This window comes from Furipterus horrens, unplaced genomic scaffold (genome assembly GCF_987537825.1).
Source record: "Furipterus horrens unplaced genomic scaffold, mFurHor1.1.pri manual_scaffold_1, whole genome shotgun sequence".
NCBI classification, from domain to species: domain Eukaryota; kingdom Metazoa; phylum Chordata; class Mammalia; order Chiroptera; family Furipteridae; genus Furipterus; species Furipterus horrens.
Window position 1 is genome coordinate 163,724,519 of NW_028327171.1, and position 14,150 is coordinate 163,738,668.

Consider the following 14,150-nt stretch of genomic DNA (forward strand, 5'->3'; position numbering starts at 1 on the left):
CTGACTAATCCAAAAGCTTTCTTTGTCTATTCTAAGTCACTGTCCCACCATCACCTGTGGTGAATAATGCCATACAAATTAGAAGTTCTCGAAAACCTCCTGATTAAGTTTATAGCAATAAGTAGTCAACTGAAGGGCCTCTGGTAGGCCACTGTCGTTGCCAAGTCTTAGGTTAGCAAGACCCTTGAAAAGCAGGTTAGACAAGGATTCTACCCCACCCTACTATAGATTCCCACTGTAATGTTGGGCCTAATTTTTCTCTAAACCTCGGATTCCTTAATGGGTATCATAAAATCTACTTGTAAGGCCTAATAACATAATGGGCTTCACATCCCTGGAAACATCCACTCAATAAATGTTCGGCTCTCTCTCTGGAGCTCATTTCTGCATCTGTAATATGAAAGGGGTAGACTATGTCTGTAATTTATATGGTGCCCAAGAGAAAAGAGAAAGGGCAAAGTAGTTCCAGGTTATGAATAAGTTTTACTTTGCTTACCAAAAACATTCAGTTGGTTTAAAAGGGGGGAGAAGGGCTAAAGACGAAATGATGTCTAAGGTCTGATACAACATAATGTCTAGGTATCTAAAATATAAGAGAATAAACCATAAAATTAAGGAACAACTATGAATTTTCTATAGTTAAACGTCTCATTGATAATGTACTTTACTACCCTAAAAAATGATTTTAAAAAATCTTTGTCCATTCAGACTCCATGAGTTCATATCCTAGCCCTGTCATGTATTAACTGCTTATCCTGGATGACTTTATTTACTTCTCCATGCCTCAGTCTCTTTATTTACAAGATGGTGAGAACAGCCTCGAGCTTACAGGGTGGCTGTGATGAGCAAGTGAGTTAATATAGTGAAAGTCCCTGGAACGGTGACTAGCACGTAGGAAGCACTAATTCCATCTTAGCTAGCCTTACTACTCAGAGAAATTCCTCCAGGTCAACAGGTGTCCTGCCAACTTGTCGTTTTAATGCGACATAATATTTCATGATGTTGATGTACCACAATTTACTCAGTCCTTCTTCTGTTGATGAGTATTCTCTTTTTTTCAAGCCTCCCCCTACCCATAAGAAAAATATAGCAATAAACATCTGGTACTTTCAAAATATAGATTAGTCTACACAAATTTCTGTATGTTAAAGTTAGGGCATAAAGTAGTCAACTGTCCAGTAACCCGTAAATGTCAGGATATAAGAAATAAACCAGTAAAAGGTATTACATTAGCCTCTGGCATGAATGGTGGCCAGCGGGAGAAAGTTCTGTCATTACATCCCACTAAAACGAGGAGCGGCAGGCCGAAAGTTCAATGAGCATTTGCCCGCCTCCTCAGCCCATGAAAGAACTCCTTCATGGTATGCTCCCCTGTCCTTTCTCAGTCATCATCCAGGGCTGTATCAGGCTTTCCTTTTGGAGGTGCTGGCTGGGGGGGGGGGGGGGGGGGGGGGTGTAGTAAACAAAACCAATGGCTTTGGATCCCGCTGATGATTTCTTCCACTTCTCTCTTGCCCCAACTGATTCTATGTGCTCTGTTGATCTCGTGTGTCCAACCGCAGAGCCCCTGTGGGCAATCAGGTCACATGAGGGCCAGAGCTGGCCAGTGTGTGAACGGACGCACCTACAGGGGGCAGCTGCCACTCTGCTTCCTCCCACTGTCCCTATGTGAGATGGCTGACCTAGCAGGTCAAGATTCTGATTTTTGCAGGAAAGCTGAAAATTCAGAATTTTGCGTGAGACCTCCTAATATGACAATGGTAGCAATTAATTTTTAAAATACTAAAATATTGTGAGTCACATAAAAGCTTGCTGTAGGCCATGATCTGCCTTCCTGCATTACAGCTGTTGAGCTTCAAAGTGCATCCTTCCTTACTGGATGGTCCACATTTTAAGTTATTGATTAGATTACACATATGAAGTTGCCATTCTTCTAGATTAAAAATGATCACATTTCCTATGGTTCAACGTAACACAGAAACATAATCAAAATATGGGCCCAAGATGATCCACTGCATGTCACCGCCCACCTCCTCCTACCATTTCACAGAGAAAAGTATCAGAGCTATTCATCTGTCACTGCATGCATTGTAGAGGAAGGGAATATGTACATAGTAAACTCTCCAGTCAAATGCAAAGAACAGAAACAGTGAAGCAGGTGTTGTGTGCAACCTGCTATACAGATTCCCGTACTAAACAGACGCTACTGCTGGCCTGTCCAGATAGACAATACACAGACTTCGTGTACACACCAAGCTGAGCTCAGGAAGGCCTTGCTTCTCCAGGCAGCTATGAACAGGTGACCCTCCTGAGTGACCTGGTTTGTGTTACAGTAAAGTTGACTGAGTTACATCCTTCTGCTTCCATCAAAAGACCCAGTTAGTAGAATTTCCTTCTGAGGTTGTTGGAGCAGATTTAGAGCTTACCCAAAAAAGGAAGGAAGGAGGAAGGAAGGAATGAAAGAAGGAAGGCAGGCAGGGAGGGAGGGAGGAAGGGAGGGAGGAAAGATGGAAGGAAGGAAGGACGGAAGGAAGAAAAGAAAGAAGGGAGGGAGGGAGGGAGGAAGGAAGGAAGGGACCAGGATGAGGTAGAGAAATGGCCACTCAGTGAATGTGCTTACATTTCACCACTGGCCTGGATAAACCACCTTACTTGGGAAAGTGTGGCTTGTTAATACCTTTAGAGGTCATAGACCTCACCAAAGAAAATCAGCACTTATATAACTCAGCAAGAACCATCTGATAGCGCAGAAGAACAGAAAGTACCCTGGGGTTCTGATCATGAGAGAGAGAGAGGGAAACGGGTGTGTGGAATCAAATTGGAACAAATGAAATGTCAATAAACTCACCTTGGATCTCAAGCTACATCTAAACTAAAAAAAAAAAAAAAAAAATTAAACCATTCAAAAAACTTATATTACACTTAATAAAATCAGAAGCAGATGGATTGGGATTGTCTGACATAAAGAAAACCATTAAAGAAGTTATAAGGAGGTACAAAGAAATTCTAAGCACCAGTTTAAAGGGGAATGGTTTGTATATGATAAGGAGTTCTTAAATAACAAACTTTAATTTCCTTCTAATTGAATGTGATTAATATTGAGATTTATACCTAGTCATTTTTGTTTTGTTTTCTTAATGATACACACTAGCTAAAAAATCATTCTGTGAATATATTTAATTGCCAGGTAAAAAGAATAATAAGTCTGAAGAGCACTCAGAGGTTAGACCCTCAAAGGTGAGACTGTATTCTAGGATTCTAACCCTAATATTGACACTGACCAACACAAAACCTGGAGTAATCATATAATCGCTATCAGTGGATGTGTGTTTCTTAAGAAAAAGATTTTCCTATTTTAATTCGGGGGGACTCAGCTGTTGGTAGGCTGGTCCCAGGGGTTGGCTATGAATCATCTGAGATGCTACCTTCTTTAACAACCCCAAGCGGAGTTAGTCACTTCCTCTCTGCTCCCACAGATTCATTACTGCCTCACTGTAACACCCACCTGCAGTCTCCCTCAGCCTTGTTACTTCTAGAAGCAGCCCTTTCACTGAGGCCCCTGCCTGGCAAGCAGGAGGCCCTCAGTAAGTGTTTGCTACGTGAATGAAGCTCACATCAACCCACCCCTGGGGAGGCCACCTGTGGACACAGGAGGTGAAGCTATGCTCACGGCCGGGTCTGCACACAGGAGAGTACACCTAGATAGCGGCTCTACAACCTAGATGCAAAGAAGAAGAGCACCTTTTTCAATACGCTTGGTGGATGTGGCAGTTACCTTCAAGAATGAACCTAAGAAGACCATCTGTCATCTGCCTGAAGGCTGTTCTGATCTGCAGGACACCCCTTTCAGTTCTAGACTCAAGCGTCACTGAAAAGCTCATACTGAAGAGCAATGTTCCACTGGAATGAATCGGGAACCTCAATTAAAAAAATAACAACCCCCTGGCCACTGCTCAGCACACAGAAGCCATACGAGATGAGGTAGGCTAAAATAAAGCAGGAGCTTCTTTAATTCTACTTGAGTATAAAGAGGTGATATAAAACACCTAACAACGTGAGGAGGTGACAGAGAGGAGCTGATGACAGCCCTCAAAATCCATCTCAGGAGACACAGCATCACACCCTTGCCTGAAGGAGAGACACATTCCTACAGAGCAAACTGGATTTTTATGCTCAGTTAAAGATCACATTGAAGTCCTTGTACCCTGCAAACTCAAAGCCCCATGATCTGGCAGGACTGAAAAACTTCCTGTTCTGCTCTGAGGGGGTAGCAAAAACTCCCAGCAAAACCCACTCGTTTTACTGATTAAATCAACCATAGAAGCCAACATTCCACAAAGGAATGTCCATTGCTATTCACACAGATAAACAGATACACCCACTGGCATGGGCCAAAAGACACAAATGTCCTGGTTCTAATATGGTATGATGGTGGTCTCCAGGTCCTTACTGCTCCAACCTGAGCCACATGGAAATGGGAAGGGCTCTAAATGCAAACAGATGAACCAGTATCTACCATACTTTGACATCAGTCCCGTTCACCCCTTCTCAACTGCATGAATGTTGCCTTTGTATGAAGAAGAAAAACGTGTCCCTCGGAATGGACAGCAACCTGGGAGTGCGAGCCCTGATGAGTAGACAGTGCCCAATTGGGGGGGGGGGGGGTTGCTCCTTTCTCCAGCAAATCGCATCAGAGCTCATTGGGCTGAACAAGTTAGATGTTCAGCCTCTAGGAGCAATGTATGACTTTGGTGGCCTTTGGGCAAAGATTAGCATATCCATAGCCCCTATAATTTTCTATTAAACAAATAAAGTTTGTTTCTAGGCCCAGGACAACAACCCCAGACTCAAAAAATAGCCCTATGAGAAGGCCCTGGGTTTAAGGCAGATTTTCTCAAAGCCCCTGAGACCGGAAAACTATATTAGACACATCTAAGATGTCTGTTTATAAAGCTGATTCTTGAGCCCATATCCAATCTATTGAGTCAGAATTATTACAACTGGAGGCTTGCAATCTGCATTTTTAATAAGTTTCTCCAACAATTCCCCTACCCTCTTGAGAACCATGGATCTGGGATACTAGCTTCTCTCCCCTCCTCCCCTGCCAGGGAGTCAGGACGCCAGAAGGCCAGAACTTGAGAACATGTTTCAGCCAGTGGTCAGTTGGGAAAATCAGGTGCACTACATACTGTAACAAATATTATTAATATAAAGGATTGGTTCAATAGGTGTTAGAGGCCTGAAAATACTGAGTGATACAGACCAAAGTAACTTTAGGAAGCAGCTGCCACCCCCAGGGCTGGCAAAATCAAAGAGGGGGGATGGGGTTATCGGAATCTAACAGTTTAGAGAAGACCCACAAGGGCAGGACTCAGACCTCAGAGGGGCAAGGGCTGACCCTCAGGATCTCTGAGGAAAGACTATCAGTAACAGCCCACATCGGGCTGGGACCAAGTTTCTGAAGACCGGCTGGGAATGGCACCTCTGAGGGGGGTCAGGATATAGAAAGAAGCCAGTGACCAGAGCCACTGCTGCCAGGAAAGAGCTGACAGGAACAGTAAGCGAACAGGATGAAGCATGTCCCTTCTCCCTCCTCCAGCTCCCAGCACTGCCCTAGCACCCCCTATGAGAAGGGTTTAACAGGGAGCAGCAGGCAGAGAAGGAATGTGCTTTGCCTAGTACCAGTCCAATACACAAGCCAGTCTAGAAAGGTCTATCTAACGCTTCCAGGCAACCACTTAACCAGAAGCCCAGGAGCACAGCATGCATCAGTGCCCAGGAGAGGTCGGCCTATTCCAAGCTCACCTAACAAAGGACAAGCTCCCCCCGCCCCCAATTCTCATTTCACTCTGTTTTCAAACATAATTCTTCATATGACCCTTTTTAATGTCTAACACTCTGAACTTCCAAACCCAGCCCAGCCCCATGGTACTTCCTCTTGGTCATGTAAGTACTTAATGAGTGGGAGTCTGTGGCCAGACAGCTCTTCTATCCATGTGACCTTTGGGCAAGCTGCTGTGTATTTGTGCCTCAATTTCATCAATTATAAAAAGGGAATGACAACAGCATCTACCTCACAGGGTGGCTGTTAATGTTAAGTGAGATGATGCATGCAAACATAACCGTACAAATGAACATGTGCCTGGCACTTAAGTGTTTAATTACCTTTTGACTGTTAATATTATAAACAATATGATTATCCTAGACACCTAGACGGACACCAGCTCTACTATGGCTTCTAAAAAAACGCCTTTTTACCTCGATCCCCTGTCACCTCAGCTCCCACAGAGCCCCAGTTCCTGCCAGCTTCTTGTTAAGCCCACCTCATCAAACCCTGCTTTGGGCAGCCAGAACTGAAAACTACCTTCTATACCACATGATTGGGTGTACAGGAAATTAGGAAGGGAAATGATTCATTATTCCAGATCCACTTCTCCGGTAATCAAATATCCTTGGCTATCACATCCATGAAGCAGCAAGTACCGAAAAAAAAATGTCTCCTAGCTCAAGGACAGAAGGGAAAGATATCCTTCACATTAATGCCACCCACCCCTCCCCATCTCTCCATCTGATTTGATTTTACTTGTAATCAAATTCCTGCTTATCTGGTCGCCCCTAGTAACCTGAGGTTCTACCCCAAGTTACAACCATACAACAGGAAGTAAAGGCAACCCCTATAGCGTAGAGTTCTTCCTTTCTCGCCTCTTTTGATGCACTCTCACCCAGAAACAGGGGGATGATGCCACAGTTTGCAAGGACAGCAGAGACACCCCATGAAGGGCCCCGAGAGCCCACTGGGCCCTGACGGATGCAGCAGCATGCTTTCAGTTCCTGCCTCCAACAGCCCCACCCTGTGGGTCCTCCTAATGGAAGCCACCACCAAGATCCCATGTTACCCCCATAGTCTTGGGCCTTGGGGCCAAAGTGTTAGAGCTGGAAGATGCACAGAGAGCATGGGGGTCACCTGAATAGCCTATGAAAATGTAGATGCTGATTTCATAGGTTTGGGAGGGGTCTGAGAGTCCCTGTTTGCACAAGCTTCTGATGCATCTAGTCCACAGACCACACTTGGAATTGCTAGAGCAGAGGGGATACAGCTGACACAATCACCCAGAAGCTTCCCAGCACCCACCTCCTAACAGAAACGTCCTGCCCCACTCCTAGTCCCCTGTGGCTGACTGGGGAGGGAAGCGTGAGCCCTGGGAAAGCAGACACTGGGGGACTCGGGGGTGAGAGGCACCAGCCTGAGGATGGTGAGCCCTGGCTCGCAGGAGTCCCGAAGGAGCAACTTCCTCTCCGGGAAATCACACTGGGGAATTATATGTGCATTTAGCCCTTCAGAAATGAAGATTCAATACTCCGCCCCATAACATGTAAGCTTACTATCCCATTGTTTAGGTATGTTTTCAGAAAGTCACTCCAAATGAAAGGTGAGGACAACTACACTTTCCTGCCTCAAAAGATGAAGTGCAATTAAGCTTCAGAGCTACTTCCAGCACTACGGGTGAAATTTAATTGAGCTTCAGTTATCTAGAAACTTATTTTAGTAACCCAGAAAACATAATTCTTCAACGATAATGGGTAAGATACATAGTAAACACTGTACACACTTTTAATTTAACACATATTGAGCCCTCGATCACACTCACACTAAACAGCTCAGTTTCATCACAGCAATACTGTATCCAAATGCAACGCAGACAGACTACCTGGTACAATACTTCCAGGAAAAAAGTCATTACAAATATTGCTGTTGTTTTTTTAATTAAAACTACTTCCTTACAGCATGAAGTCTCAATATCTGTGACCATATCTCCAATGGGAATCAGGTGTGTATTCTATGGAGCGCTGATGAGGGTGGTTGATGTTTAAATATGACTTATGGTTACTCATTTATGACTTTTTTTGATAGCTAGGCTGATTAGATTGATAAGTACTTGTTAAACTGATGTTTTAACAAACTTGTTTGTTTCTTTTCTGTTTCATTTACTCAACAAATGATAGTATTTAATTTTATGTATTTGCTGTCAAGTTTTTGGTCAACTAATATGTCCACCTTGAACTCTAAGCTCTCAGAAGGTAGTTACCCACACCCTTGATTTGCCTTGTTCACCAGCAAGATGACCCCTCTTGGACACAGTGTAATAAAAGCCTGTTGGTGATAATGGCCAAACCCTCAGGGCTGGGCTCTAGGCTGTGGCTTACAACCTACAGTATATGGACCAAAATCCTGAAAAAGCCCAAGTTTCAGATTCAGTCTCCATGTATGTCAATTAGATTCCCTTTGTTACTTCAGCCTATCTGGTCCCAGTAAGGAGAACAAAACAGAGAGACATGTGTAACAATGCCACTAATGTAGCTGGCGTGGGCAGGAGTGACTGGAGCACTCGAGCAACTCAAACTATACTATGCACTGCACATAAAACAACTGTAACAATCAATGCCTTCACACACAAAGAATAGCAACTTGGAGTTTATAGCTCATACCATCATGTAATGACAGAGAATATGTACTTGCTTACTCATTTAGCAGATTTTACTGAGCTTCTGAAATGTGCCAGGTACTCCTTAAAGTGCTGGAAAAAATGAAGACAGCAAAAAGTGTCTCCTCCCATATGGTTTACATTTTAATGGGAGGGGTAGTTTTTTTTTTTAAATTATAAATAAGATCATTTCATTTTGTGATAAGTGCTATGACCAAAATAAAATGAAGGATGCTACCATCTGGTGAGGACAGCACCTGACCTGCGATGGTCAGAGACCTCTCTGAGGTGCTGACATCTGGGCTGAAGGAGTCACCAAGCAATCACCCATGAGTGAAGCATTCCAAGGAAAGGGGCAGCATGTATAAAGGGCCCAAGGTCCCTCCCCCCTCCCCTAGAAAATTATCTGGGGGTGGGGGGGGCACGACACATTGAGGTATCAAAACAAAATACGTGATCACCTCTCATACAATCATCACTGCATTTTATAATGAACAGTCCTTCCCAAAACTCTGCCACCAGAGCTGCTCCATCCACCAGACTATATTCTCATTGCTCCAGACAATAATTTCAAAGTCCTGGGCCCCCACGCACTGTTCAATCAGCCTCCAGCATATACAGGCATGAGTGTGGAGAGCCCCAGGGACACAAACAAGGGAGATGCAGCTACAGCTGGCTGACTGAGAGAGCTGCTGGAAAATGGATGGCCGGACAGGTGGGAAGGGGACTGAACACAAGCAGCGAGCCCTGGAGACTGAAATAAGTGCTCTGGAGAAGTTTGAAAAGAAGAACTACGTGACCTGCCTCTCATTTTACAAAGCTCACTCTGGCTGCTCTGCGGCAGTAAGGTTGCAGGTGGGGCAAGCGCAGAAGCAGCATACTGGGTCAGGGAGCTACTGTGGACGTCCAGGCACAACAACATGATGGCCGGAGCTAGGGGGGCTGGGTGGAGGAGGAGAAAAGTGGCTGACTTAGGGAGATATTTGGAGGTAGGGCCACAGGTTTCGCTGATGGATTGGAAAGTATCTGCAGCAGGGGGAAGAAATCATCGAGGTACTGAAACGAAATACGTGATCATCTCTACTACAGTCACCAGCGCATTATATAATGAATAGTCCTGCCCAAAACTCTGCCACCAGAACTGGTCCAGGGCTGGTCTGGAGCTGGTCCATCCACCAGACTATATTCTCATTGCATGCATTGTAGGATCAACCTCCAACATCAAGAACAAGGAAGGGTGAGGATACAGGGGAAGGAGATATGAAAACCTCCTTCGAGCTCTCTCCCACTTGGTAAGTGAGGGGAGGCAAGCAAGAAACATTTTATTAAAACAAATGAAGAAATACAAATATTTGATATTTAAAGGTATTTTTTTCCATCCCACTATTTTGCTTTTGGAGGCGGAAAAGAAGTAATTAACCAGTCAATTGAAACCTTTTCCCTCCCTTTCTTAAAATTAAACCATACTAAATAACAACAACATAGAGTGTTTTAAATACAATTTTTAAAAATTCCATTACCCAAACACAACTATTTTCATGATAGCATATTACATTCTAATCCTTATTCATACATAGACATGCATAACTTATACTCACATATATGTATATAGTCAAAATAATTATGCTGTGTATTCTGCTATTTGCATTGTGAATTAGATTGTAAACCTTTTTCATGTTTCTAAAATATGTTTATATTAGTTGCTACACAGCATCCCAATTTGTTACTGAACCATAAATTATTGTGTTTAAGCCTAAAATTGGGCACTTAAATCCTCCTTTCTCTCAGTTTTGTATAATTTTAAAAGGTTAACCCATCTTTGGTGCAAATAAACGTTAAAACAATGTCAAGTGCATAAGCATTGAGACTCACTATAGTTGGTAACGCATTAAATTGCTAATAAAATCATTTATGTGTCAATGACTTGCCAAACCAAGTGAGTAAAAAGAAATACTGCAATTTCATTCTGGGATTATTTACCTAGGACACTAGAATAACTCACAAAGCACAACACAAAATCAGCTGAACCTGAACCAGAAAGTGTGAACTCTTTTTTTTTTTTTTTAATGAGTAAATGGACTATGGACTGAGATGGGACATCACATTCTCTGCACTATAATTTCACCAAAGTCTTAGCCTTCGCCAGGTGGCTAAGTACTGTTAAGAGTCCACAGATGAAACACTGCAAGGACAACTCTTTGAATGGTTTAAGAATAGTACTACATTAAAATAGTTAACTATATTTAAACATGTGGGTAATTTAGACATGTACATAACATACAGATACATGTTATATAGAGAGAATACTGTACTGTGTTCTAAAGGTGTCTTTCCTTTAAGGCTTCCTATCCCCTCAGAGCATGTCTAAAAAAAGGTCACATGCTCACGCAACCGCCAGGGTCCCAGCTGTCCTCCACGTCCTCACTCTGGTACCATATTTCAAGCAATGCTAAAAGTAGCAGAGGGGCAGGGAAACTTCAGGGCTTTAGCTTCAGGAAACATTTAGAAGAAAAGTCTCATATCCCTTGATACCCTGTTACTCAAGGGGTTACACACTGGTCAGCAGACATGCGGCTGACTCCACAGAAGTTTGTTCCCAGCTTGAAAAGGAGGCCAAGGCAAGTCTGCAAAGCCTCTCACAAGCCTTGGAGGCCAAAATGGGTCACCTCTCCCATGTTTTTATTCAAGATCCTTAACTTGCATGTCCAACCATTTCAGGAGAACATGTGAAGGAGAAAACGGGAGGGCTAGCTACAAGACAGTTTCAATCTCATCACGGGAGAGCCTACTTCATCCTGGAAAACGGAGGCAGTTTTGCAAACTGTGCCATATTTCAAAGCCACTGGTAGAGACATGCTGCTTTAAGGCATTCCATGATGATTCCCTTGTAAAGGGAAATGGCAACCCTGGGTTTTCACATTATGTCAGTACAGACTTCCACAACTTCGAGGGCTTACACGGGACAAAGACTCCAAGGGATGTCCACATTCTTGGACAACTGGCATTCGGCCCTATCAAATACTGCTTGAAATAATTAAGCTGTCAGCAGGGCCTTGGAAATGTTTGGCTATAAGAGTATCTGGATGTCATATTATGTTTCACGATAGTATCTGACCTGCATTACAATTCCTCACGTTCTCCAGCCAGAACCAAAATGACCAAACAGGGCCAACAAAAAATGTTTATTTTCCATGCATTTTCATTTTTCTCTTGAACTTTAAAGTAACATCTCCATGCTTTTTTTTCATCTGTATTTCAAAAACTATACACCAAATATTTAAGAAGTGGGAAAGGCTATACTTAACCAGACCAAAAACTCCATGGAAATATTAAATGCAATGTCAGAACACTGTAAATCTGCAAGAAACATGCATACCGAACTACCATCTTACCTCACTCTCAACTCTACACCAAATGTACTTAAAAAATACCTCTAACTAAAATTGGAATTAAAAACTATTCAGTTAATTCTTCCTTTCTCATTTTTCACTACCATTTAACCACTCAACACTCATCTTTTGTATTTGTATCAGTTTATAAATAATTTTATGTCATCCACTTGGTTTTATTATGATGAGACCCACAGAAGTGTCGACCTGCCACAGGCTCAGGGACTTAGTGGTATCCAACAGAACAATCCTATTAACTCTGTCAAGCTAAGACTTATTTAACAAACATCTTACATGTACGATTGAAAAAGAGCAACCTGGAATAACTTGACTCTTTGGTTTGTAGGCTTTTCAAGTAAGATTCCCATTCACAACTTCGAGCTCACTAAATTCAACTGACAGGACTTTCAAGGGAGTTCTTAGAGGGAAAAAAATGTTAACAAGGAGTTAAAACTCAAAAGGCACGTCTCACATGGTTTACATTTTCCAGCTACATTCCCCAGTTGACTTTTAATTTCTACCTCACACTTCCATTTATTAAATAAATGATGAAAATTCCTTCCAAGATTTTCTTTTTAAACATTTCTGATTCAAGTCCCACATTGCAGAGGCCAAACCTTGGCTGGCAGCAAGACTGTGCCTGGAAGAAGAGTGTGGGTAAAACTATCCCACAGCACAAGAGCTCTGTGAGAACACTCACAGTCCCAGCAGAGCAGCACAGGAGAAGCACTAAAATGTATTTCTGGGCAAGCCTGGCATGTTTATTTTGTCCTTATGTCAGGAAATTACAAACACGCATTTTAGGCCTTAGCAAACTCTGGTCATCACAGGTCCACTCGGTGAGCCAGTCTCCCACCCCTCAAATCTCAACTGCAAACATAAACTCTTTAACATACAAATACGGTCAATATTCTAGATTGCCAGGCAAAATGCAATGAGAGAAAAGATGAACTAGACACAAGCAATTTGCAAGTGGATGGAGTATGGTTGTTTTCATCCCATTCCTAAAGAAATGCAATTCAGAGCTAGGATAAAATGCTGTCCGTGTCTCACCTATTTTTCCCCAACGCCTTCCAAAACCCCTGTTGAGAATAAATACCATCTCTGTCCAACCTCCCCATCCCCACCCCAAATCACAATTCCATCAGCCAATGAACAAGGAGATTTTCCCAGCCTGGGTTTCTGAGCTGATGCCCAAAAGACTTAGGAATCTTAAGTCAAAGTAATGCCCAAGGAGACCATCCAATAAAAAGATATCTCCAGTTGTCATCAAAAACAAGAACAAAGAACAGTTTTGTCCTTCTTGAAATCGTTCTAAAGCATTATTCTCTGTCAATGGTCCCAGGAAAACAGAAAACTACTAGCCAGAGATGAAGCTTCCTAAGAAGGCTGAGGCACCTCCTTCAACAGAAATCATAGGCGCAGTAAATTAAAATGCCAAGTCCCTGCTTACTCAGAAGTGCTAATGATTATCAGTACAGACACAGTCCTATTCATTTATACTCCCAACAACCCTAGGAAGTATTTTGTGCCCATTTTATGCCTCAGAAAACTGAGGCCCAAGGTCATTTTTAAGTGGCAAAGGTCTGTACCCCGGTCTTTCTAATGTGGACGTGACTCCCTCTACTAAGCAGGAGAAGTAATCGACTGTTTATCTACCCTCCTCTTGGTCACTTACATGGTCGGTCATGATATGTGCCGCACCCCCAATTCCAACCAAGGATAAACACTTCCATCATATGCTGCAGTGGCCAAACCACCAGAAAGCTACCTCTGGATTGGGTCACTACAATTTATGAGACATAATACATGAAAAGTTCGTAGAACGCCATGAAAAGATTACAAAAGAGCCCCAACCAGTGTGGCTTAGTTGGTTGGCTGTTGTCCCACAAACCGAAAGGTTGACAGTTAAATTCCCAGTCAGGGCACAAACCTGGGTCACATGTTCAATCCCCAGCCAGGGTGTATACGGAAGGCAGCCCATCGATGTTTCTCTTCCTCTCTTTCTCCCTCCCTTCCCCTCTAAAATCAAAAATTAACAAAATAAGAAAAAAAAAGAGGCTATAAGAGAATAAATTTTTAAAGTTAACAGATCAGGTTCAGAGAATATGATCATATGCATAAGGTGGTGAGAACACATTTCACCTTCACATCAGACCAACTGACTGAAACATAAGGGACTCAGGGTAGATGTGTACGTGAACTTTCTGATAGGAAACAGTGTAATACCGGCATGGAGGTTATATACTACTACTGATGCGAAGATTTTCTAAAACAG

At 42.8% G+C, this 14,150-nt stretch overlaps 1 protein-coding gene across 1 annotated transcript in view; it reads right to left on the reverse strand.

The window, feature by feature from the left end:
• Positions 1-14,150, reverse strand: part of STK39 (serine/threonine kinase 39) — a 263,934-nt gene that overhangs the window by 212,241 nt on the left and 37,543 nt on the right. The gene's annotated exons all lie outside the window — the stretch shown is intronic.